The sequence below is a fragment of the Leucoraja erinacea genome, chromosome 14 (genome assembly GCF_028641065.1).
Source record: "Leucoraja erinacea ecotype New England chromosome 14, Leri_hhj_1, whole genome shotgun sequence".
In the NCBI taxonomy this organism is placed as follows: Eukaryota; Metazoa; Chordata; class Chondrichthyes; order Rajiformes; family Rajidae; genus Leucoraja; species Leucoraja erinaceus.
The window spans coordinates 46,402,040-46,428,703 of NC_073390.1; the positions used below are offsets into that span (position 1 = coordinate 46,402,040).

At 46.1% G+C, this 26,664-nt stretch overlaps 1 protein-coding gene across 1 annotated transcript in view; it reads left to right on the plus strand.

The window, feature by feature from the left end:
• The first annotated feature begins 23,540 nt into the window (after window positions 1–23,540).
• The window catches only part of si (sucrase-isomaltase (alpha-glucosidase)), a 194,663-nt gene continuing 191,539 nt past the window's right edge, over window positions 23,541–26,664 (plus strand). The window contains exons 1-2 of the mRNA XM_055646336.1: window positions 23,541–23,817; window positions 24,293–24,437. The gene's annotated coding sequence lies outside the window, so the exon portion shown is untranslated. The remainder of the gene's footprint in view (window positions 23,818–24,292; window positions 24,438–26,664) is intronic.

Sequence of the window (26,664 nt, forward strand, 5' to 3'; positions counted from 1 at the left end):
TGTGCTCTTCCGGTTTGCGCGGCTTTTCTATTTGCGCAAAAATGGTATGCGATAGCGCGACGATTTTTCGCCAGGTTACTCACCGTTCTCCTGTGTTGCGAGTGCAACTAGTTTCGTTCTGATCAGTGGCATATTGTCAAATTTAGCGAGTTTCAAAAATCGTAAAAAAACGCGAGTTTCAATCCATGGGACGGTCCGCCCCTTCCTGTGCCAGTCTCTTCTCCTGTCAATCCATGGGACGGTCCGCCCCTTCCTGTGCCATCGTGTCTTTACTAGAGCTGAGGATGGCCAGCGGAGGTCTCCAACTGGACACAATTTTCGCAGGTACCGGAAGTGGCCGGCTCAGCCCGGGGCGGAGTCGGAGATGTCGCCAAACGGAACCCCATCTCTCCCGTCTGATCTCAGAGCTTTCCCCCCCACCCCCCCCCCCCCCCCCCCCCCCCCCCCCCCCGCCGGTGTGGCCATTGCTGCTGGTGCGTCCGGGCCAAGCCAAGGATCCGCACCAACGACTGATGCTCCTCCGGGGCATGCAAGAAGGGAGAGGAGCGGCAACCTCGAGATCCTGGGGAGGGAGAGTGGGGGAGAAGAGAGGGGAAGAGGGAGAGGAGGGGAGTAGGGCGAGGAGAGGAGGGGGAGGGAGTGCTGGGGATGTGGAGAGGATGTTTCCACTTGTGGGAGAGTCTAGGACTAGAGGTCATAGCCGCAGAATTAAAGGATGTTCTTTTGGGAAGAAGACGAGGAGAAATCTCTTTAGTCAGAGGGTGGTGAATCAGTGGAATTCTTTGCCACAAAAGGCTGTGGAGGCCAAGTCAGTGGATGATTTTATGGCAGAGATAGATAGATTCTTGATTAGTGCGTGTGTCAGAGGTTATGGGGAGAAGGCAGGAGAATGGAGTTTTAAGGGAGAGATAGATCAGCCATGATTGAATGGCAGCGTAGACTTGATGGGCCGAATGGCCTAATTCTATCCTCCATATGAACTAGTGCTGGGAAGTGGGAATTAAGGCTTAGTGCAGATAGAAGGGACCAGATGACCTCCATCTCTGTTGTAAATTTTGTGTGACACTAATACATGCTCTCAAAACAGTGGGTGGTCATTTCTTCTCCTGAGGCACACGTGATCAGCAGTGGAAAACTAACTTGAAAGACAGACTTCAAAAGTGGACCTTAATTTTCAAACTGAGGATGTTGACAAGAAAGTCAAGCTTGTTGGAGATTGCACCTGTGCTGTGGGACTCGAGAAAGTTCTAAAGTTGTAAATGACATGTTAAGTTCAATTAGCTCAGGCGGCACGGTGGCGCAGCAGTAGAGTTGCTGCCTTACATCGACAGGTTCGATCCTGACTACGGGTGCTGTCTGTACGGAATTTGTACATTCTCCCCGTGACCGCGTGGGTTTTCTCCAGGTGCTCCGGTTTCCTCCCACACTCTAAAGACGTACAGGTTAGTAGGCCATTTGGCTTCGGTATCATTGTAAATTGTCCCTAGCGTGTGTGGGATAGTGGTAGGGGTGCGGGGATCGCTGGTCGGCGCGGACACGGTGGGCCGAAGGGCCTGTTTCCTCGCTGTATCTCTAAACTAATGAGACAGAACTAAGCAAGTACATTAAGGATGTTAAAAGAGATCACTCGGATAGAGATTGCCGAGGAGATCACAAAATTAATTACAGCCTACTTTCCAAGTTATAGCCAAATATACTTTTGGGGGTTTTAAATGGCGAACATGTGCAGCCCAGGTCAGGAAATGAAAGGCAATATTTGAAACCACAGTGACATTCATTTCTCTTTCAAAATGTAATTAGATTAAAGTTCAAATTGCTTCTTATTTTTATCTGAACAATTTAGCAATCATCGTTCTCCTTGAGGCAATCGGGAACGTCCATTTTTTAACTATAGGATAACATGTGTTGGCCGTTAATCACTTCGTTTTGACAAAAAAAAATAATTTTGTACGGTGAGCATAAATAAGCATTCTATGACATTCCCTTGATTACTGCAGTCCCACTTTCAGTGACAAATATACAAATTAAAATGTTTCTTTCATCTCGTCACCAGATCATCACCATCCATCACTAAATGTTTCCCCTTCATCATGAATGTTGTTAGCCTACCCGATTATTCTCTTTATTGTTCTTAATGGAACAAGGGCCGGCACGGTGGCGCAGCGGTAGAGTTGCGGCCTTACAGCGCTGGGGAAACGGGTTTGATCCCGACCACGGCTACTGTCTGCGCTGAGTTTGTACGTTCTCCCCGTGACCTGCGTGGGTTTTTCTCCGGGTGCCCTGGTTTCCTCCCACACCCCAAATAAGGGCAGGTTTGTAGGTTAATCGGCTTTGGTAAAATTGTAAAAGTGTCCCTAGTGTGTGTAGCATAGTGCTAGTGTGCGGGGATCGCTGGTCGTTGTGGGCCTGTTTTCCCGCTGTATCTCCAAACTAAAGAAAAAATAAAAATGGATTGGTATTTATGTTGTTCATTACATTTTTCTGAGTTCTTATTTTGTGTCTTATTTTATGTCTAATCTTCAGTTCCTCACCACACATTTGGTATTTCAAAGTTTTTTTAAGCAGTCATAACCCTTGGTTTTACCATCCATTTCATGTGAGGGGATTCGGTTATGTTTAAGCATGTAACCTTACAAATGGGCCATGAAAAGACTTCTATTTTCTGCCTAAACTCACTTAAGCAAATGATAAGGTAGACAAAAATGCTGGAGAAACTCAGCGGGTGAGATAGCATCTGTGGAGCGAAGGAAATAGGCAACATTTCGAGTCGAGACCCTTCTTCAGACTGATGTAGGGTGGGGGGTGGGGGGGGGGGGGGAGGGGGGCGGGGAGAAGAAAGGAGAAAGGAAGAGGAGGAGCCAGAGGGCTGAGGGAGTGCTGGGAAGGGGAGGGGACAGCAAGGGCTACCGGAAATTAGAGAAGTCAATGTTCATGCCGCTAGGGTGCAAGCTGCCCAAGCGGACTAGCCGTCACAAACAACAAATAGTCCTCCATCATTTCCTCCATCTCCAACGTGACCCAACCACTCGCCACATCTTCCCATCTCCCCCCCCTGTCAGCTTTCCGCAAAGACTGCTCCCTCCGTAACTCCCTGGTCAATTCTTCCCTTCCCTCCCACACCACCCCCTCCCCGGGCACTTTCCCTTGCAAACGCAAGAAATGCCACACTTGTCGCTTTACCTCCCCCCTCGACTCCATTCAAGGACCCAAGCAGTTGTTCCAGGTGCGACAGAGGTTCACCTGGGGTGGTGATCGGCAGTCACCGAGGTACGTTGTTGAGTAGAGTGACAGCCGCCGGAAAGAAGCACCTCCTCCAACCTCATCTATTGCATCCACTGCTCTAGATGTTAGCTGATCTACATCGGTGAGACCAAGCGTAGGCTTGGCGATCGTTTCGCTGAACACCTCCGCTCGGTCCGCATTAACCAACCTGATCTCCTTGTGGCTCAGCACTTCAATTCCCCCTCCCATTCCGAATCCGACCTTTCTGTCCTGGGCCTCCTCCATGGCCAGAGTGAGCACCACCGGAAATTGGAGGAGCAGCGCCTCATATTCCGCTTGGGCAGTCTGCACCCTAGCGGCATAAACATTGACTTCTCCAATTTCCGTTAGACCTTGCTGTCTCCTCCCCTTCTCAGCTCTCCTTCAGCCCTCTGGCTCCTCCTCTTCCTTTCTCCTTTCTTCTCCCTGCACACCCCCTCCCCCACCCTACATCAGACGAAGAAGTGTTTCGGCCAGAAACGTTGCCTATTTCCTTCGCTCCATAGATGCTGCCTCGCCCGTTTTGTCTACCTTTTGATTTTCCAGCATCTGCAGTTCCTTCTTAATCACCTTTCCATGTTTGCCAGAGATGCTGCCTGACCTAGAATTACTCCAACACTTTGAGTCCATTTTTTGGTAATCCAGCACCTGCAGTTCCTTGTGCCTTTAGTTTCCATTCATTCTAGCTTATAATGTTGGTCTATGTAAAAAAAAATATAAAGCTGAAAGACTTTAAAAATAATTTATCCATTTGTTTCAACCCTTGCGCTAATCCAATTATGTCAGAGCATTAATAGAGAGACCTAGATCTATCATTTTGCTGACTCCTCTCACTGTATGAAATTTTGCCAAAATAGCTGCATTTAAAGTGGTATTGGCTTAGATTGCCTGTGTTTCGTTTTTAGTTTAGTTTAGAGATACAGCGCGGAAACAGCGAGTTCGCACCAATGGGCGATCCCTGCACATTAACACTATCCTACGCACGCGCGGGACAATTTTACATTCATGCTAAGCCCATTAACCTACAAATCTGTACGTCTTTGGAGTGTGGGAGGAAACCGAAGATCCCGGAGAAAACCCACGCAGGTCACGGGGAGAACGTACAAACTCTGTACAGACAGCACCCGTAGTCGGGATCAAACGTGGCCCCCGGTGCTGTGAGGCAGCAACTCTAACGCTGCGCCACCGTGCTGCCCTTTCTTGCAATATCAATTCATATTCATACCACTCCCATCTCCACATTCAAAATTTGTGGCATAGACGGACCAAGCTTATGAGAACAAGGATTTTCATCTTCTTTTGATCCACGATTTGAAATCATTCTGGTGATTATTTGTGCAGCAGGCAAGAACTGTAGGCTGCAAATACTGTGCTCGTTCACAGTCTGTTGCAGATTTTCAACCAAAGGGCACCATTTATTCAAGACGTAAGTGATGAAGGTGACAATAGACTAAGTTTGGAAACAAAAGTGGAGTTTTTGAGGTGATGTAAATGATTAGAGCAGAATAGCAATAACAAGGAACTGCAGATGCTGATTTATACCAAAGATAGGCACAAAAATGCAGGAGTAACTCAGCGGGTCAGGCAGCATCTCTGGAGAACGTGGATTGGTGATGGGTCAGGTCGGGACCTTTCTTCAGACTGATTGCAAAGGGGGGGAGCGGGAAGAAACATGCAGGCGAGAAGGGGCTGGACAAATCACGGCCTTCAAAGTATGGCCTTGGGTGAGGAGGTTCCCTGATAGGCAGATTGGTGGGCAAGGGCTAGAGATAGGAACAGGTGTGAGCCCAAGAGGGAGGGGTGGTGAACTGTGAAGCAGGTTAAAGGTCCTTTGGGGGGGGGGGGGGGGGGGGGGGGGGGGGGGGGGGGGGGGGGGGGGCGGTTGCAAGATCAGCAACCTTTTGAATTTCCTGGGGTGGAACCCTCTCCAAGACAGACGTGAAGCTCACCGTTTGACCTGTTTTTACAAAATGTTAAATGGTCAGCTCGACATAGATTACAAGACCTACACCAAACCCAAACCAATTAGGAGCAGACGAGGGCATTCGATCCAATTTGTGATCCCAGCTACAAAGACAGATGTGTACAGCAATTCGTTCTTCCCACGCACAATTAAAGCATGGAATATTCTCCACCCAACTATAGTTACCCAACCAGATGCAACTAAATTTAAAGTAGCTCTTTCTTCCCAATAACCCTTTCTGGCTTAATCCCTCCCTTCACCACCTCCACTTTAAATTCCATTTGGAATATTTTGAAGGACCAAGAAACCAAGAAGAAAGAAGAAGGTCAGCCAGGGTTCAGTGTTTCTGAGGAGGGAGGGAGGTGCTGGAAGGGTCAAGAGTTTTTTATTTTCAGATGTCCAGGATAGAACAATGTAATTCTTACATGCAACTGCACAACGGAATATGTAAACATAGAAGGAAGGAGCTGCGGATGCTGGCTTACGCCAAAGATAGACACAAAAAGCTGGAGTGACTCAGTGGGACAGGTAACATCTTTGGAGAGAAGGAATGGGTGAGGTTTCGGGTCGAGACCTTTCTTCAGACCCATAGTACATAGTACATGGTAAATATTGTACACTGTAAAAAATACAATAATCCAGAAAAAAATGTTCAGTGTGTGCATGCGGGGTGGCACGGTGGCGCAGCGGTAGAGTTACTGCCTTACAGCGCTGGCAGCGCCGGAGACCCAGGTTCGATTCCGTCTACCGGTGCTGTCTGTACGGAGTTTGTACGTTCTCCCCGTAACCGAAGGATGTCAGAGCTGAGGATTCAGCTCTCAACCTAGTACTTTGATGCACAAACCCAACGGCCCAGCAGAATGGGGCTGAACCTCTCCCTTGATCTGTCCTGATAAATGCATTGGCCAAAGACTTTTGGAGCTTTGAAGCTTATCGTACATTTTCAGTCTTTCAATCATGAATTATGGCTCAGATTTAGGAGCACCATAAGCAACATTGATGGAGCATCAAACGTCTTTCAATATCCTGACCTGCAGAAAAAAGCAAGTCTTGTCCTAATTCTCATCCTTGCAATTCTCCTTCATCTCTCCCCCACCCCACCCCCTCTCCCCCCCCAATCCATTCTGTGAAATTTCACATTGATTGATAGGGCAGAGAAACAGGCCCTTTGGCCCACTGAGTCAACGCCAAGTATCAATCATGTGTTCAAACTAGTTCAGTTCAGGGGTGTTCAAATCCTGTGCCTGGTACAAATCTTTGAAAGGCTATGGGTTCTATCGGTTTAGTTGAGTTTAGTTTATTGTCACGTGTACCGAGGTACAGTGAAAAGCTTTTGTTTTTGATATTTTTTAGTTATAGAGATACAACGCGGAAACAGGCCCTTCGGCCCACCAGGTCCGCGCTGACCACCGATCCCCGCACACTAACACTATCCTACACCCACTAGGGACAATTTTTACATTTTACACCAAGCTAAATAACCTACAAACCTGTACGTCTTTGGAGTGTGGGAGGAAACCGAAGGTAATAGATAATAGATAATAATAGACAATAGGTGCAGGAGTGGGTCATTTGGCTCTTCGAGCCAGCACCGCCATTCAATGTGATCATGGCATATCGTCCCCAATCAGCGTGAGGTAGCAGCTCTACCAGCTATGCCACTGTCCCACCCTACTTTTGGAAGCTCATATTATGCACTTTGACGAAAATACCGCAATTCCCTCTGGGCGTGCAGTGTCACGCCAAATGCAAATTCACTAAATGTAACCGCGAGTCATTTAATGTGGCTGATCTTCCTTCTTTTCCAATTGCTCAAACGAACTGAGTAGTTGCATTTACTTTGAAGACACAACACGGAAACCTTTTTGGCCCATCGAGTCCGCGCCAACCAGCGATCCCCGTACACCAGCACTATCCTACACACACTGGGAACAATTTACAATTTTACCAAAGCCATTTAACCTACACGCCTGTTGGTCTTTGGAGTGTGGGAGGAAACCGGAGATCCCGGAGAAAATCCACGCAGGTCACGGGGAGAACTAACAAGCTCTGTACAGACACCACGATCGAATCCAGATCTCCGGCTCCAACTCTACCGCTGTGCCACCATGCCACCCTAATATGAACTGTGAAGAAAAGTTAATGCAGGATAAATACTATCCTTGTATACTAAAGTCTGTGGATATTTTAATGGTTCAATGGTTCTTTGTTATCACATGTACCAAGGTACTGTGACATTTGTTTTTGCATACAGTTCAGTAAGATTATTGACACACATAGGGATAATTGATGATTACGTACAGAATGTACAGATACAGCCCATTGAGTCAACATGCAGGAGTCACTAGGCTTTGGCACTATGTTTACAGTCCCAGATGCAGAAGGGCATAAAGGTTCGTCGCAGCCGTTGCCTCCGTTCTGTATCGCCCGCGATCTGTCACCCCTCTCCTCTCCTCTCCTTGCCCACCCAGCCACCTTCAGCCTTCGTGCCCCAGGGGAGGGAGGGTGCCTCCAGCAGCGGACCCCTGAGGGTGCGGAAGGTAAGAACCATGCGTAAGAAGGAACTGCAGATGCTGGTGTACATTGAAGATAGAATCAAAAAGCTGGAGTAACTCAGCAGCATCTCTAGAGAGAAGGAATGGGCGATGTTTCGGGTCGAGACCCTTCCTGGTTTTCCTATCTGTTTGTTTTGGAAAGTCAAGCTTCTTGGGATTTCTATTCATCTCAAATAGCCCAATGTGTTTTATTTTCTAAAGAGAGTACAACAATATTATTAAGTATCAACAAAATATGTTCTATGCTACTGTAGACCCATGTTAAACTCATCTTCCACTAAACCTTGTGTGCAGGAAGGAACTGTAGATGCTGGTTTACATCAAAGGTAGACACAAAATAATGGAGTACCTCAGCGCAACATCTCTGGAGAAAGGGAATATGGGATGTTTTGGGTCGAGACCCTTCTTCAGACTCAGAGATCACCTATTCCTTTTCTTCAGAGATGCTGCCTAGCTCACTGCGTTACTCCAGCATTATATATATATATATCTTCCCTCTAAACTTTTCCTATTTCAGAATTTAATTTCAGTATAAGGTGAAATTTCAAAGTGTGTGTGTGTGTGAGTATGTATATGAATGTGTGTGTGTGTGTGAGAGTGTGTGTGTGTGAGGAGAGTGTGTGTGTGAAGTGTGTGTGTGTGTGTTTGTGTGTGTGTGTGTGTTTGTGTATGCTCGTCGGTGTGTGTGTGTGTGTTTGTGTGTGGGTGTGTTTGTGTGTGAAAGTGTGTGCATATGAGTTTGTGTGTATATGTGCGTAGGAGTGTGTGTGTGTGTGTGTGGTGTGTGTTCATCAATGTGTGTGTGTTTGTGTGAGTCAAGAGTCAAGTCAAGAGAGTTTATTGTCATGTGTCCCTGATAGGACAATGAAATTCTTGCTTTGCTTCAGCACAACAGAACATAGTAGTCTGAAGAAGGGTTTCGGCCCGAAACGTCACCTATTTCCTTCGCTCCATAGATGCTGCTGCACCCGCTGAGTTTCTCCAGCAATTTTGTGTACCTTCGATCTTCCAGCATCTGCAGTTCCTTCTTGAACACGAGAACATAGTAGGCATTGACTACAAAACATATCAGTGTGTCCATATACCGTTATATACTATGAGTTTGTGTGTGTGAATGGGCATAGGAGTGTGTGTGAGTGTGTGCGAATGTGCATTGGAGTGTGTGTGTGTGTGTGTATATGTGTGTGTGTGTATATGTGTGTATATGTGTGTGTACGTGTGTATGTGCGTGTGTGTGTGTGTGTGTGTGTGTGTGTGTTTATGAGTGCGTGCGTGCGTGCGATTTGGAGTGGGTTAAATCTGTAATAGCGAACAGCAGGTTGAAAATCCAATCCTGGTCCTTGTGGTTACAAACACAGCTTGTCAAGCTGCAAGCTGGAGACTCCCTTGAGAGAGGTAACTCGAGAACCTAAAAATGTTTTAGTTGCTCATTAAGTCATATTAACATAGGTTTAAGGTGTTTAATGGAGGTTGGATGGTTTATGGCCAGCGTTTGGGCAATCATCAGTAAACCCAGGTCAGGAGCTCAGTGCCACTCAGTGTGGGCTGACGAGTTGTCTGTCTAATCTGGCAATAAATTCTCCTGCCTTACAACCACAAGTTACTCCAAGAAAAACACTTCTTCGCGGACGTTAAATTGCTTTTTTTTTCTTTGTCGGAAACTTTGGAGAAAGTTTTTGAGAGGATTGGTGCTAAGTTTGCGGATGTTGCTGAAGCGAGCACAGGGAAAGGTGGGAGTCTGATTGAAAAGCGTTAATGTTGTTTCAAGTCAACAACCAGGTCTGGTGTAGAAGGATCATTGATCTGAACCATCAACTCTCACAAACATTTCTCTCTCAGCAGCTCAAGCGGCTCTGCGCAGTATTTCCAGCAGTTCTGGAGAACAGAACGTTCTCCAGAGTCGCTGAGTCTAGTTTAGTTTAGTTTAGTTTAGAGATACAGTGCGGAAACAGGCACTTCGGCCCACCGACTCCGCGCCGACCAGCGATCCCCCCATACACTGGCACTATCCTACGCACTCGTGACAATTTACAATCTTTACCGAAGCCAATTAACCTACAAACCTGTATGTCTTTGGAGTGTGGGAGGAAACCGGAGCACCCGCTGAAAACACACGCAGCTCACGGGGAGAACGTACAAACTCCGTACAGACAGCACCCGTGGTCAGGATCAAACCCGGGTCTATGGCGCTGTAAGCAGCAACTCTACCACTGTGCCACCCTGATGCCCTATTGCAGTTATTCCAACACTTTGTGCCTGTTTGGGTGAACCAGCATCTGCAGTTCCTTGTGTCTATATTTCCTGCAGTTTCTGCTTTTTATTTCAGACCTCTATCACTTGCAATCATTTGCTTCTGACTTTTGTTATTAAACTTCAACATTTTGGTCTTGCTCACAATGGTCATTTGATTTGTTGGAGGGAATTTTGTGTTTAAGATGTATCCTAAATCCTGGCTTCCACACGGGGCCCAGAGGCCCTTTTCATTACTGCGTAGATAGGAATAGACACAAAAAACATCATGTAAAGCTATAAGGTTTAAGAAAAAACTGCAGATGCTGGAAAATCGAGGTAGACAAAAATGCTGGAGAAACTCAGCGGGTGCGGCAACATCTATGGACAGTCTGAAGAACGGTCTCGACCCGAAACGTCGCCTTTTTCCTTCGATCCATAGATGCTGCCTCACCCGCTGTGTTTCTCCAGCATTTTTATCTACCTTTCATGTAAAGCTATGGTGAGTTTCTCTGACAAGCTGGTTTATACAATGCCTTAACAGTTCACACTGGAGAAACACCCTGGATCAAGGATCAAGTTCCCCATATCATGTATCTATACACTGTAAATGGCTCGGTTGTGATCATCTGTTGTCTTTCCGCTGACTGGTTAGCGTGTAACAAAAGCTTTTCACTGTACCTCGGTACATGTGACAATAAACTAGACTCAACTAAACCAAAGCCTTTCAACGATTCGTACCGCCCAAAGCATTTTTTATATTCTCACAATAAAATAGTTACATGTGGATTTTGCTTAAACCTTCTTGATTAGAGCTTTCTTAAAAAGGTGCATTCCATAGATTTTGAACTGAGGGAGGAACGGAACGATTTTGAAACCTATTCACTCGCCTCCCCAACCAAATCAATCCGTCTCAGTGTCAAAACAGTTGCATTTCCAATCCAGATCTACAAAACGTTACTAGGTGACAAAGCAGGTAACCCCTTAACAGTATGTGTAGAAAGGTACTGCAGATGCTGGTTTAAAGCGAAGATAGACACAAAACGCTGGATCAATGGGTCAGACAGCATCTCTGGGGAAAAGGAATAGGTGACATTTCGGGTCGAGATCCTTCTTCAGACCAAGTCAGGGGAGAGGGGAACGAGAGATATCGAACGAATGACTGAAAGATAAACGGTGGTTGTCGAGAGGAATCACAGAGGGGGAGCAACGAGAGAGGAAGTTGCAGAATTCTCATTGGAGAGCGAGAAGGAGAATTTCTTCAACGTAAACGTACTCGCAGAAACCTGTCAGAGAGAGGAGAGGAATCCTGCAACATCCTCCCTCACTGCTCCCCTCTGTGATTCCTTCTGCTCCCCGACCACATTTTATCTTTCATTCATTTGTTCTATATCTCTCTATATCACCGTCGACATCTCTCGTTTCCCTTTCCCCCGACCCTCAGTCAGAAGAAGGGTCTCGACCCGAGACGTCGCCCATTCCTTTTCTCCACAGATGCTGCCTGACCCTATCAGTATCTTCTGGAGCAACCCACCTAATGCCGAATGCCGCTTTGAAAAGCACTCTCTTTTTTTTTTTAACTCACTAACAAACCACAAGAATGACTTCTTCCAAGCTACTTAATAATATTTTCATCAAAAGTTAAAAATTCAAATTCAGCACAACATCGTTTCTAATTACTGCCATGTTCATGATCTGTTCCTCCCACAGGTAGGACTGACATGAAAGCAGTTTTTAATGAGTTCGAATGTGAAAGACCACAAAATGTATAATTCTGAGCATTCATTATCTCTGTATCAAAATTTTTTTTTGGAGCTGAATTCAATTATATTGAACCCTGGGGCTCTCTTGACTTTTTTTTTTCCATTCCATCCACTGTCCTTTGTAATCTGAAAATTCCAGTGATCATACCAAACCCTCGTTGAACTGAATTTTGTAAAAAAAAATATAATTATATTCTAGGAATCTGTGTTCTTCGCTGACTCAGACAATTGGTCATCAAAGGACTGGAATATTGTATTAATTTCCCGTTAATTAGTCGAATTGTTGCTTGATGTTTTTATTATTCTGAGGATGTCACAGGCAGCATTTTGTGTCTTTATTTTGGAAGGCTCGTAGCTTATCTCTCCTGTGCGCCTAATCACGATAGCTTTAACTAGCCCGAAGGTACGGGATCTCTGGATTCTGAACACAAAGCACACTGAGTTTGTGTTTAACCTTCATTAACGATACTTATTCATTCACAATGTAAATCACTTTGCAGTGCCACAAGATATGTTATTTCCCTCTCAAGTTCAGTAAACTTTGGATTCATCTGCCCCTTCAGCGTGGCTTATTGTGACACCATTGAAAACAGCTTTTAGCGTTTCCCAGGGTGGCTGATGATCCGAACTCCATGATGGGGAAAAGCAATTATCCTTCAGAAATAGATAATTAAACTTTCAGCTTTTTTCATTTGCAATTTTAGTGCAAAAAAAAAAAACCCATCAACAAAAAGCGAGCCAGTGACAAGTCTTGCATTAATAGAGGACGTTGTATTAATGGCTTCTTTTTGAACTGGTATCATTGGCAGACAGGAAAATCTATTGCAGAAGGAAATTGCGAGTACCTTCCTGCGAAAGGATACCCTGATAAATTTGAGCTCTATTACTAAATTTGTAAAGTCTCACTTGTTTAGGGTGAGATTGATTTTGGTTTAAAAAGGGAACTATTATGACTGATGCATGTCTTTGGCAGAAGTTTCTTATATTTGTTTGGCAAATGCTTTGCTTTCCTGTGCATGTTGCTGATGTACAAATCTTCTCATCACTTCTTTTTAGTTTAGTTTAGTCTAGAAATACAGCGCAGAAACAGGCCCTTCGGCCCACTGGGTCCACGCCGACCAGTGATGTTGTACACTGGCGCTATCCTACACACAGGGACAATATATTAATTTTACAGAAGCCAATTAACCTATAAACCTGTATGTATTCAGAATGTGGGAGGAAACCAGAGCGCCCGGGGAATGTACAAACTCAGGTTCAAGTTCAAGTTTATTGTCATGTGTCCCTGATAGGACAATGAAATTCTTGCTTTGCTTCAGCACAACAGAACATAGTAGGCATTGACTACAAAACACATGAATAAATAAACTGATCAAGTGCAATTAACAGATAATGGGTTATTAATGTTTAGAGTTTTGTCCATGCCAGGTTTAATAGCCTGATGGCTGTGGGGAAGTGGCTATTCCTGAACCTGGTCGTTGCAGTCTTCAGGCTCCTGTACCTTCTACCTGAAGGTAGCAGGGAGATGAGTGTGTGGCCAGGATGGTGTGGGTCTTTGATGATACCGCCAGCCTTTTTGAGGCAGCGACTGCGATAGATCCCCTCGATGGAAGGAAGGTCAGAGCCGATGTACAGTCGCCACCCGTAGTCAGGATTGAACTCGGGTCTCTGGCGCAGGAAAGCAGCAACTCTGCCACTGCACCACTTTGCTGCCACACAGCTGCATCAACTCTACTGTTGCACCACTGTGCCGCTGTACAGTTTCATGTCCTTCACAGGGCATCTGTGTAAATGAACCAAGGTAGATCTTCATCCTACATGAAGATGATGGTGCCAATCCAACTTGAGGGTCAGGGGAAGAGAAACGAGAGACACAGACAGTGATAGAGAGAGGTGCAGAACAAATGAATGAAAGATATGCAAAAATGTTGAGGGGCTGTCCCACTGTACGAGCTAATTCAAGAGTTCTCCCGAGTTTCCCCTGATTCGAACTCGGAGATTTACGGTAATAGCCGCTCGTATGTACTCGGGGCTCTCGTGGACATTTTTCAACTTGTTGAAAAATCTTCACGAGCTTACCGCGTTTCCCCGAGTACGTGCCGTTAGCGTTACGAGCCGCTAAGAGACGTCCCGAACTCCGACGTACCCGCTACGTACATTCTACGTGCTTACCACGAGTCTGATTTTTTTTTAACTCGGGAGAACTCTTGAATTACCTTGTAGAGTGGGACAGGCCCTTTACGATGATAAAGGACACAGATTATTATTAGCTTTGGGTTAGGTGAAAATGAGTTACAGACAATGAGACTCAACAAAATGACTATGAAACCCATACAACAACATGGGGTGGGAGTGGGACTCTGGACTCATGTATGGGTCAGACTAAGTAAGGATAATGGATATCCTTTCATGAAGAGCATGGTGAACCAGATGGCTCTGGAATAGTAATAATAATCACCTGTAGAAAGGCAACCCCAATACAAATTGAGACCTTTGTCCAGTTACTCGGAATATTTCTTTGCTCGTTTTCTGACAGTGCAGCTCTAAGGATATTGGCATGAAAACTGTATAGCTGTAAATTATTTACCCGTAAAACTATGTATCACGGTGGCACAGTGGCACAGCGGTAAAGTTGCTGCCTCACAACGCCAGAGAACCAGGTTCGATCCCGAGTACGGGTGCTGTCTGTATAGTGTTTGTAAGTTCTCCCTGTGACTGCGCGGGTTTTCTCCAGGTGTTCCGGTTTCCTCCCACAGTCAAAGGACGAACGCATGTGCCGGCACCGCCCTTGCTGACGACCTGAACTCCTTTTACGCTCGTTTCGAGTTGGGCAACACCACTCCAGATCTGCCGACTATCGACAATACCGCCAGCGGGCTGGGTACCGAAGCTGAAGGGAGGAATATGCACACATTCTCGCTGTCCGAGCACGACGTGAGGAGGGCACTGACACGGGTGAACACAAGAAAAGCTGCAGGCCCCGATGGCATCTCGGGGCGAGTACTCAAGTCCTGTGCTACACAGCTAGCTCCAGTGCTCACTACATTATTCAACCTCTCCTTGGACAAGTCCATGGTCTCTGCCTGCTTCAAAAAATCCATCATTGTACCGGTACCAAAAAATGCCTCCCCAGCCTGTCTGAATGACTACCGTCCGGTGGCCCTTACCTTGGTAGTCATGAAATGCTTTGAGAGGCTGGTGAAGAATCACATCTGCGCCTTCCTCCCTGGGAACATGGACCCGTTGCAGTTCGCATACCGTCCGAACAGATCCACAGACGATGCGGTCGCCCAGGTCTTGCACACCGCTCTCTCCCATCTGGACAGCCAGAAGGGAGGCTACGTGAGGATGCTGTTCATAGACTACAGTTCAGCCTTCAACACGATAGTCCCCACCAGACTGGCCGGGAAGCTACTGGAATTGGGGCTCAACACCTCCCTGTGTGCCTGGGTCCTGGACTTTCTCATCGCCAGGCCCCAGGTAGTCAAGATGGGAGGGAATACATCGAAGTCCCTCACCCTGAGCACAGGATCGCCCCAGGGTTGCGTCCTCAGCCCCCTATTGTACTCCCTGTACACACATGACTGTGTGGCTAGGTTCAGCTCCAATTCAATAATTAAGTTTGCTGATGACACTGTGGTGGTGGGCCTGATCTCAGACAATGATGAGAGGGCCTACCGGGAGGAGGTGGCTGATCTAGCACTCTGGTGCCAGGATAACAGCCTCCTCTTGAACATCAAAAAAACGAAGGAGCTGATCATGGACTTTAGGAGGGCACATCATCCGAGGACGTACACTCCATTGAGTATAAATGGGGATCCTGTGGATAGGGTGAACTGTTTTAAATATCTGGGAGTCCACATCTCTGAGGATATGACATGGGCATCACACGCCTCGGCACTCGTGAGTAAGGCAAGGCAGCGCCTTTACCATCTCAGGCAATTGAGGAAATTCAGAGTGTCTCCGAGGATCCTCCAGTGCTTCTACGCAGCAGCGGTGGAAAGCATCTTGTCCGGGAACATTACCATCTGGTTTGGGAATTGCTCTGCCAAGGACAAGAAGGCTCTGCAGAGAGTAGTGCGTTCGGCCGAACGCACTATGGGAACTTCACTCACCCCCCTGCAGGAACTATACAACAGGAGGTGCAACTCCAGAGCAAACAAAATCATGAGAGACCCCTTCCACCCCTGCAACGGACTGTTCCAGCCGCTACGGTCAGGCAAACGCCTCCGTTGCCATGCGGTGAGAACGGAGAGGTTGAGAAGGAGTTTCTTCCCAGAGGCAATTCGGACTGTAAACGCCTATCTCACCAGGGACTAACTCTGCAGAACGTTTTTCCTTCCATTATTTATTATGTAAAAGAATATGTGTGTTATGATTGTGTTTATAATTTGTTTGGTTGTTTGTGTTGTCTTTTGCACAAAAGTCCGCGAGCATTGCCACTTTCATTTCACTGCACATCTCGTATGTGTATGTGACAAATAAACTTGACTTGACTTGACTTGGTTTGTGGGTTAATTGGCTTCGGTAAAAATGTAAATTGCCCCGAGTGTGTAGGATAGTGCTAGTGCGCGGGGTGATCGCTGGTCGGCACGGACTCGATGGGCCGAAGGGCCTGTTTCCGCGCCGTATCTCTCTGGTCGAAAGTCTGTACTGCAGAGTCTTTACTTGAGAAGGGCATTTTGTTTCATCTTAAATCGTTGATTCACACAGCACCCCCTCAGATTTTCCGATTGCTATTCATATGGGTCTCTACAACCTGTGTCAAATCAGTGAGATGATCTTTCCAACCCCTGTGGCTTTTGTCACGAGCTTGGCTTAAAGTTTAAAAAAACCTAATTTGTCATTGCCTGTAGTACAAAGGAGTTCAACCGACCGTTATTGATGTCGGAGAATGGAAAGGCAATTTAAGATCATTTCTTGAATACTTCAGCATCCCTGCAGTAAAGCAGAACCTACTTTGTTACTTGAAAGTTGTTCAAATGCCACCTTAAACACCCTCAGCTCCATAACCCAAATTGTCCTGATCAGTCCCCATTCAAAGCTGCTAAAGGAAGGAACTGTTTCTGCAGTGCTCGCTCTGCCATCAGTAGACACAAAGATGCTGGAGTAACTCAGCGGAACAGGCAGCATCTCTGGAGAGAAGGAGTGGGTGACGTTTCGGGTCGAGACCCTTCTTCAGACCGACCATTGTTTAGTTAAATTAAGTTTAGAGATACAGCACCGAACCAGGCATCTTCGGCTCACCGAGTCTGCGCCGACCAGCGATCCCCGTACACTAGCACTATCCTACACACACTAGGGAAAATTAACAATCTTTACCAAAGCCAATTAACCTACAAACCTGTACGCCTTTGGAGTGTTTGAGGAAACCGAAGCACCCGGAGAAAACCATATAACCATATAACAATTTACAGCACGGAAACAGGCCATCTCAGCCCTTCTAGTCTGTGCCGAACACGTATTCTCCCCAGTCCCATCTACCCGCACTCAGACCATAACCCTCCATTCCTTTCCCGTCCATATAAAAATTTTTTTTTTTTGCACTAACCTTGCACTAAATCTAATTTTGCATTAACCTTGCACTAAATCTAATTCCCTTAACATGTGTCTGTACACTGTGAATGGCTCGATTGTAATCATGTGTTGTCTTTCAGCTGATTTGTTAGCACATAACAAAAATTTTCACTGTACCTTGGTACACATGACAATAAACTAAACTGAACTAAACTAAACTAAACTAAACTTAACGTGAATAGATGACGTTTTTGTTGCGATCCTTCTTCAGACTGATTGCAATGGGGGGGGGGGGGAGAGGGAACTGGACGAGAGGTGGGACAGGACAAAGCCAGGCAAGTGATTGGTGGGTACAGGTGAGGGGGGGTGGCTCGAATGGCAGGTGTCTGGATCGAGGCCAAAAATGAAAAGACAAAAGGCTGTGAGATAAGGAGAGAAGAGGCATGAAATGTGAAACATAGAAGCATAGAAAATAGGTGCAGGAGTCGGCCATTCGGCCCTTCGAGCCTGCACCGCCATTCAATATGATCATGGCTGATCATCCAACTCAGTATCCTGTACCTGCCTTCTCTCCTTACCCCCTGATCCCTTTAGCCACAAGGGCCACATCTAACTCCCTCTTAAATATAGCCAACAAACTGGCCTCAACTACCTTCTGTGGCAGAGAATTCCACAGATTCACCACTCTCTGTGTGAAAAATGTTTTTCTCATCTCGGTCCTAAAAGATTTCCCCCTTATCCTTAAACTGTGACCCTTGTCCTGGACTGTGACCCCTTGTTCCTTGACCCCCTTCGCCCCTTGTGAAGCCGTAGGAAGAGATACAGATGGAAGGAGAAAAGGGGGGTGGGATTGTGGGGGAAAAGCTGGAGTAACTCAGCGGGTCAGGCAGCATCTCTCGAGAGAAGGAATAGGTGACGTATAGAGTCGATACCCTACTTCAGACTGAGAGTCAGGGGAAAGGGAAACGAGAGATATGGACGGTGATGTGGTGAGTGACTGTGATGGTATGAAAACGGGCCAGACTGGGGGATAGCATATTTAGAAACCCTTCGGAATGGACCCAAGGGGGCAGGAGGTCCAGGCCAATGGCTCCCAAACGTATTGAATGGAAGTCCCATCTATTCAGACTTGACTCGCGGAAGAAATGTGGGCACAAGGGAAAAGAGAGGAGAGGAAAAAGGAAGAAGGGTTGGTGTTTGTTCGTTAATAACTTTAAATTTTCTTTCACTTTTACATGTGTAGGGCCGCACAGTGGTGCAGCAGTAGAATTGCTACCTTCCAGCGAATGCAGCGCAGGAGACCCGGGTTCAATCCTGACCACGGGTGCTGTCCGTACGGAGTGTATACGTTCTCCCTGTGACCTGCGTGGCTTTTCTCCGAGATCTTCAGTTTCCTCCCACACTCCAAAGACGTGCAGGTATGTAGGTTAACTGGCTTGGTAAATGTAAAAACTGTCCCTAGTGGGTGTAGGATAGTGTTAATATGCGGGGATCGCTGGTCGGGGCGGGTCCAGTGGGCCGAGAGGGTCTGGTTCCGCACTGTATCTCTAAACTAGACTAAACATGATTGATTGGGTACCATGCTGCGGTCTCCCAGATTAGATTTACAAGAGTTCTTAAACTTCTCACCGTTATCTTGATATTTGCCCAGAAATTGATCCTCAATGATGCAGAGAGTCAAAAGAGGAGCTAAAAATACGCGGCTATTTTTAAGGTATTTTCCTTACAGGCAGCAAGAGCAAGAATATTCTCCATCCCTATAAATAAACCTGGGCCCCTGGTCTTCCCTCTACTCACTGCAGCCTGGGGCACAGTGGGAACAGCCAACTAAGCTTCAGTAATGTTAAAGTGAATCGAGAAGTTCCTGAAAAAATAAATAGAAACTATCAGCCTGCTCTCTGACGTGCTTATAGCACGTGGACATTCCCCAGGTACGTGGATAGGTAAGGTGTAGAGGGGACTGGATCAGGCGTGGCCAAACGGGACTAGCATAGATTGTGCGTCTTGGTCAGCATGGCCGAGGTGGGCCGAAAGGCATGTAAAGGGCCTGTCCCACTTAGGCGATTTTTTTTCGGCGACTGTCACAGTCGTAGCTGGTCGCCGGTTGAAGTAGGATGACGTAGGTGGTCGCCAATGGAATTCACCGAGGTCAACCAACGTCACCTGGCTTCATCCTGGTGACATCCCATGACAGCACCTACGACAGGAGAAGACAGGCAACGTCAAGCCCACAGTCGCCTAATGGTTTTGAACATTTCAAACTCCAGTGGCGACAAGAAAAAAGTTACGACACTTGAGGAGCCAACTCACGACAATACAGGCATCACCCCGCGGCCAGTGGGACATCTTCTAAGGGCTCCATAACTCCTTAGAACACCCCCAACATTTTTAGGTGCGTTTAGAGATACAAGGCGGAACCAGGCCCTTCGGCCCACCGAGTCCGCGCCGACCAACAAAGTTAGCGTTATTTGAGTGAGTCTTGACGCTTTAGACTTTAGAGACACAGCGCAGAAACAGTGTACCGGCGACCAGTGATCACCCCGTACACTAGCACTATCCCACTCACAATGGACAATTTAACCATTGACAATTAACCTACAAACCTGCACGATTTTGGGAGTGTGTGAGGAAGCTGGAGCACCCACAGAAAACACACACGGTCTTAGAGAAAACATACTAACTCCAAACAGACAGCACCCGTGGTCAGGATCGAACCCAGGTCCCTGGCGCTGTTAGGCAGCAACTCTACCGCTGCCAAGTCAAGTCTGAATCGATGGAACTTCCAATCAATACGTTTGGGAGTCATTGGCCGAGACTTCCTGCCCCCTTCGATCCATTCCAAAAGGTTTCTAAGCATGCTATCCCCCAGTCTGGCCGGCTTCCATACCATCACAGACACTCTCCATATCACTGTCTATATCTCTTGTTTCCCTCTCCCCTGACTCTCAGTCTAAAGAAGGGTCTCGATCCGAAACGTCACCTATTCCTTCTCTCCAGACCCGCTGCTGGAGTTACTCCAGCTTTTAGTGTCCATACTCAGCAGGAGGAGATGCTTTGTCTTTCTCTCCAGCCCCAGGCTCACCTCTCCTGTGTCCACTCAACGTTTTAAGTCTCTTGTATGGATCTGTTCAATGCTGTGAATGTTGCAAGTTTTTCTTAAAGGTCACTTTGTACACAATCACTCATTTACTATTAAAAACAATGTTCTATCCCATTAGGTGATTAATCAATGGCTAAAGGCATTTAAGAATATGTAAAGACATTCACTGGGCAGAATTTTTTAACATAAAAAAAACGATGAAAGAGCTGGAGGAATATGATTAATTAGAAAGTGGGAAAACACGAAACAAGTCTAGGTTAGCTAAAGTTTTAGTTAAGTCAAGGATCATCCGTACTTTAGTTCCATCCTACACACTAGGAACAATTTACAGAAGTCAATTAACCACCAAACCTGCACGTCGTTGGAGTGTGGGAGGAAACCAGAGCACCCGGACAAAACCCACGAGGTTACAGGAAGAATGTACAAACTCCGTTTGGACAGCACCCGTAGTCAGGATTGAACCTGGATCTCTGGTGCTGTAAGGCAGCAACTATACCGCTACGCCACCCTGCCGCCCCTTGGTGTGAATGGGTTGGTGGGAACTCAATGGGCTGAAGGACCCATTCCCACGTCGTATCATTAATTCAACTAGAGACTAACTTTCTCTTTCAGACTCACTAGATTACATAGAAACATAGAAAATAGGTGCAGGGGTAGGCCATTCGGCCCTTCGAATCAGCACCGCCATTCAAAATGATCATGGCTGATCATCTAAAGTCCTGCTTTTCCCCCATATCCCTTGATTCTGTTAGCCCCAAGAACTAATTCTAACTCTCTCTTGAAAAATATCCAGTGGATCGGCCTCCACTGCCTTCTGTGACAGAGAATTCCACAGATTCACAAATCTCTGCGTGAAAAAGTTTTTCCCCCATCTCAGACCTAAATGGCCTAACCCTTATTCTTAAACTGTGACCCCTGGTTCTGGACTCGCCCAACATGGGGAACATTTTCCTCCATCTAGCGTGTTCAATCCCTTGAGAATTTTATATGTTTCTATAAGATCCCCTCTCATCCTTTTGAATTCCAGTGAATACAAGCCCAGTCGACCCATTCTTTCATGAGATGAGAGTATCTATGGCTATGATTCTAAATGATTTAAAAGAATTTCTATTCAGTCTCTGTTATCTATAGAATAAAATCTTAGCTTTTACTACTAGAACTAATAGAGTAACGCCATCAGATACAATAATTGCTCTTATTATTTAATATTAACATCCTCCTCAATTTGAAAGTCTGATTTGGTCTCAGCTCATCTATTAACTTCATCAAACGTTTTATCATAGGACCCCGGACCCAAAAGTGAGGACTGAACATATCTTTCTAATTCAGTTAGTTACTCCGTTTACAATGAGATTGAAACATGTTCAGTCTGATGGAGGACCCTGACCCAAAACGTCCAAAGATGGTCCAAAAGGTACTGTTTCCACGCTGTATCTCTAAACTAAGCTCTAAAGTAGGAAACTAATGTTGTTAATAGTCTATGAAACTACCTGCTGTAATTATCCTGAATCTACAATAATTATTGTGCAGGATGAGTACAAAAATAGCACGTTTTGTCTCGCCGAATGTACTTTTGATCCATATAGCTCATTTTTATTCTCTGAAAAGCCTGAAGATGCCCAGCGCTGCTATCTTGTGGTGGTCACGTTAGCTCCTTTTTACCAGCAGTTAATAAATTGTTCAGAGCATCGATGCCATGAGGCAAGTGGTTCAAAGGTTTCTTTATTGTCACATGTACCAGCTACAGTGAAGTACATTTTCTGCAGACAACTCAGCAATGCTGTCTCCATACATAAACACAATCACCCCAAATCGTGCAGTTCGCACAGACCAGCCCACTGAGTCCATATGCAAGATGCGCCAGTTTGCAGTCCTTGCTGCAGCCGTCCACAAAGGCACGTTGTAGCTGTCACCTCCATTTTGTTCATCCCACGATCCGAAATCCCTCTTCACTCCCGGCCGTCTCCAGCCCTCGTTCCCCACCCCAGGAGGTGCCCTGCCTCCTGTAGACAACCTGTTATTTAAAATAACAGACCATGGATTGAGCAATTTGTCCCATGCATTCACTTAAACACAACCTAATTATGTCTTTTAAAGGGTCCCAACTCCCAACCCAAAACATCGCCTGTCCACGTCCTCCCCAAATGCAGCCTGACCCGCAGGGTGACTCCAGCACTTTGTGCTTTACTTAAGATCCCAGCATCTGCTGTTCCTTGTGTCTCCAATTATGTTTCATTTAGTTTAGAGATACAGCGAGGAAACGGGCCCTTCGGCTCATCAAGTCCACGCTGACCAGCGATCCCTGCACACTAACTCTATCTCACACACTAGGGACAAGTTTTACAATTTGACCAAGCCAAGTCATCTGCAAGCTGTATGTCTTTAGAGGGGGGGGGAGGAAACCGGAGCTCCTGGAGAAATCCCGCGCAGGTCACGGGGAGGACGTACAAACTGCGTACAGACAGCACCCGTGGTCAGGATCGAACCGGGGTCTCTGGTGCTGTACGGCAGCAACTCCACCGCTGCGCCACTGTGCCGCCCGCGGTGCTTTTAGACTCTTCAAGAAGATCTTCAGTTTTACATCCAAATGATCTGCCCTATTTTGGAGACCATAGATACTGCAATCTTGAACAAACCGCAGAGTGCAGAATGAACTCAGCCGGTCTGTGGAGGGTCATAAGGTATAGGAATAGATTTAGGCCAGTTGGGCCATCGTCTACTCTGCCATTTAACCATGGCTGATCTATCTTTCCCTCTTAACCCCATTCTCCTGCCTTCTCCCCATAACCCCGACACCAGTACTAATCAAGAATCTATCAATCTCCAATGTAAAAATACCTATTGACGACCTCCACAGCCATCTGTGGCAATGAATCCCACCGTTTCACTACCCTCTGACTAGAGAAATTCCTCCTCACTTCTTCCTAAAGGAACGTCCTTTAGGGATCCTTCTTCAGACTGATTGTAACGGGGGGGGGGGGGATGCTGGAAAAGTGATGTGATGGGGGAGGGGTGGGGGGGCAAAACCTGGCAAGTGATAAGTGGATACTGGTGAAAGGGGGGGGGGGGGGGGGGGGGGTTGTTTGGCAGAGATGGGTGGAGTTAGAGTTCCTTATTTTGACTGATTTCCCCAGCTGTTGTTAGTGCCCTCCTCTGTAACTTTACATTTGGACACAAGACATGTAATTGCAAAATCTTTGACTTAGTGAACTTGATAAAACATTTGTGCTTTATCAGAAGCACGTTACTTAAAACGTTTTTGTTTCTGCATTCGGTTCCATCATCAGTTTGCATTTCGGCTGCGAAGAAGCTATCGGCTTTCCTCAATCATTTCGATTTATTCCCGGCCAGCAATCTTTATTTCGCGAGATAACAACAACAGCAGCAGCAGCGGGAATAGAGGAGAGTCTCTGCTTGCCTTGAAGACCGGTATGTAGTAGTTTGCTGAAGTAAGCAGGTTTAATTTTAGACTCTCAAGGCCGCCCTGAGATGTATGTGTGTGTGTGTGCTGTATGTAAAATCCAACAGCTTCAGTTTTAATGTGCATGGGACGGAAGGAGTAGTCATTTTGTGTCTAGGTTCAGTTTTAATATTGATTCTGGGGAGATTTAAAAAAAATACGAGCGATTTCACCCCCATCTTGAGCTGTGATTTGGACGAATGCAAGTATTTTTTTTGCTGCATGCATGCGTTTAACACCAACGACCAACAACATAGTCTCCACGCTAGTTGCTTTAAACGTGGTAGAGATACAAGGGGAGTTTGACTCGGGTTAAACATTTGGGGGGTCTCTACATGGAGTCTCCGTCCAGTTACGTTTCATATTCAATGGCACTGGGCTGGAACAGACCCTACCAGTAAAGTCACGTTGTCAATTTCAACTTGTAACTTGTTTCATTCCCAGCGGCGCTGCCTCTACCCCGGGACATTCACTCCAGCTCCCTCTCTTCCTGATTTTTCGACTTGTGAGTGAGAAGGTGTGGCTGCATTCGAGGGAATTGGCGGCGTAACCATTCCCCCAGTTCTGGCACCGCCTGGCTTTGTGAAAGGTTTGTCACACACAACAAACACGTCGGTCTTAATTCGCTGGCTGGCTGGATGGTTCCTCAAACACAGGATGTTGACAGATTTGGTTTGCATTTTGGGTTTTGACCCTCTATGTTAGCAAGGTTTGTGCAGTAGAGGAGGAATAGAGAAGACTGCAGTAAGCAACAAGAACTCTGGTTGTTGTGTGTACAATCTGCAGAAACAGTGGTCTGAATAAGTGGTCCGACCCGAACCGTCGCCTATCCACGTTCTCCAGAGATGCTGCCTGACCCGCTGAGTTACTCCACCAGTCCCCTGCCCCTAACACATAACAGTGGAGCTAGGTAGGCACAAAATGCTGGAGTAACTCAGCGGGACAGTCAGCATCCCTGGAGTGAAGAAATGGGTGACATTTCGGGTCGAGACCCTCTTCAGACTCTTAATGGGTGATGTTTCGGGTCGAGACCCTCTTCAGTGGAGCTAACTGATCCCTGCTCTACTCCATTTGTAACAGGCCTCCCGTCTGTGTAAACACTTTCTGCCACCACCCTCTATAACCATCTATAACCATATAACAATTACAGCACGGAAACAGGCCATCTCGGCCCTACAAGTCCATGCCGAACAACTTTTTTTTTTTTTCCCTTAGTCCCACCTGCCTGCACTCGTACCATAACCCTCCATTCCCTTCTCATCCATATGCCTATCCAATTTATTTTTAAATGATACCAACGAACCTGCATCCACCACTTCCACTGGAAGCTCATTCCACACCACTACCACTCTCTGAGTAAAGAAGTTCCCCCTCATGTTACCCCTAAACTTCTGTCCCTTAATTCTGAAGTCATGTCCCCTTGTTTGAATCTTCCCTGTTCTCAAAGGGAAAAGCTTGTCCACATCAACTCTGTCTATCCCTCTCATAATTTTAAAGACCTCTATCAAGTCCCCCCTTAACCTTCTGCGCTCCAGAGAATAAAGACCTAACTTATTCAACCTTTCTCTGTAACTTAGTTGTTGAAACCCAGGCAACATTCTAGTAAATCTCCTCTGTGCTCTCTATTTTGTTGACATCTTTCCTATAATTGAGCGACCAAAATTGTACACCATACTCCAGATTTGGTCTCACCAATGCCTTGTACAATTTTAACATTACATCCCAGCTTCTATACTCAATGCTCTGATTTATAAAGGCTAGCATACCAAAAGCTTTCTTTACCACCCTATCTATATGAGATTCCACCTTCAAGGAACTATGCACGGTATTTCCAGATCTGTTCAACTGCATTCTTCAATTCCCTACCATTTACCATGTACGTCCTATTTTGATTTGTCCTGCCAAGGTGTAGCACCTCACATTTATCAGCATTAAACTCCATCTGCCACCTTTCAGCCCATTCTTCCAAATGGCCTAAATCACTCTGTAGACTTTGGAAATCCTCTTCATTATCCACAAAACCCCCTATCTTGGTATCATCTGCATACTTACTAATCCAATTTACCACACCTTCATCCAGATCATTGATGTACATGACAAACAACAAAGGACCCAACACAGATCCCTGAGGCACCCCACTAGTCACCTGCCTCCAACCCCACAAACAGCCATCCACCATTACCCACTGGCGTCTCCCATTCAGCCACTGTTGAATCCATCTTGCTACTCCTGCATTTATACCCAACAGTTGAACCTTCTGAGTCAACCTTCCATGAGGAACCTTGTCAAAGGCCTTACTAAAGTCCATATAGACAACATCCACTGCTTTACCCTCGTCAACCTAGTAACCTCTTCAAAAAATTCAAGAAGATTAGTCAAACATGACCTTCCAGGCATAAATCCATGTTGGCTGTTCCTAATCGGACCCTGTTTATCCAGATATTTATATATATTATCTCTAAGTATCTTTTCCATTAATTTGCCCACCACTGAAGTCAAACTAACAGGTCTATAATTGCTAGGTTTACTCTTAGAACCCTTTTTAAACAATGGAACAACATGTGCAGTAAGCCAATCCTCGGGGACTATTCCCGTTTCTAATGACATTTGAAATATTTTTGTCATAGCCCCGGTTATTTCTACACTAACTTCCCTCAATGTCCTAGGGAATATTCTGTCAGGACCTGGAGACTTATCCACTTTTATATTTTTCAAAAGTGTCAGTACTTTTTTTACTTTGAAACTCATAGTATCCATAGCTACTCTACTAGTTTCCCTTACCTCACATAATTCAATATCCTTCTCCTTGAGGCGCG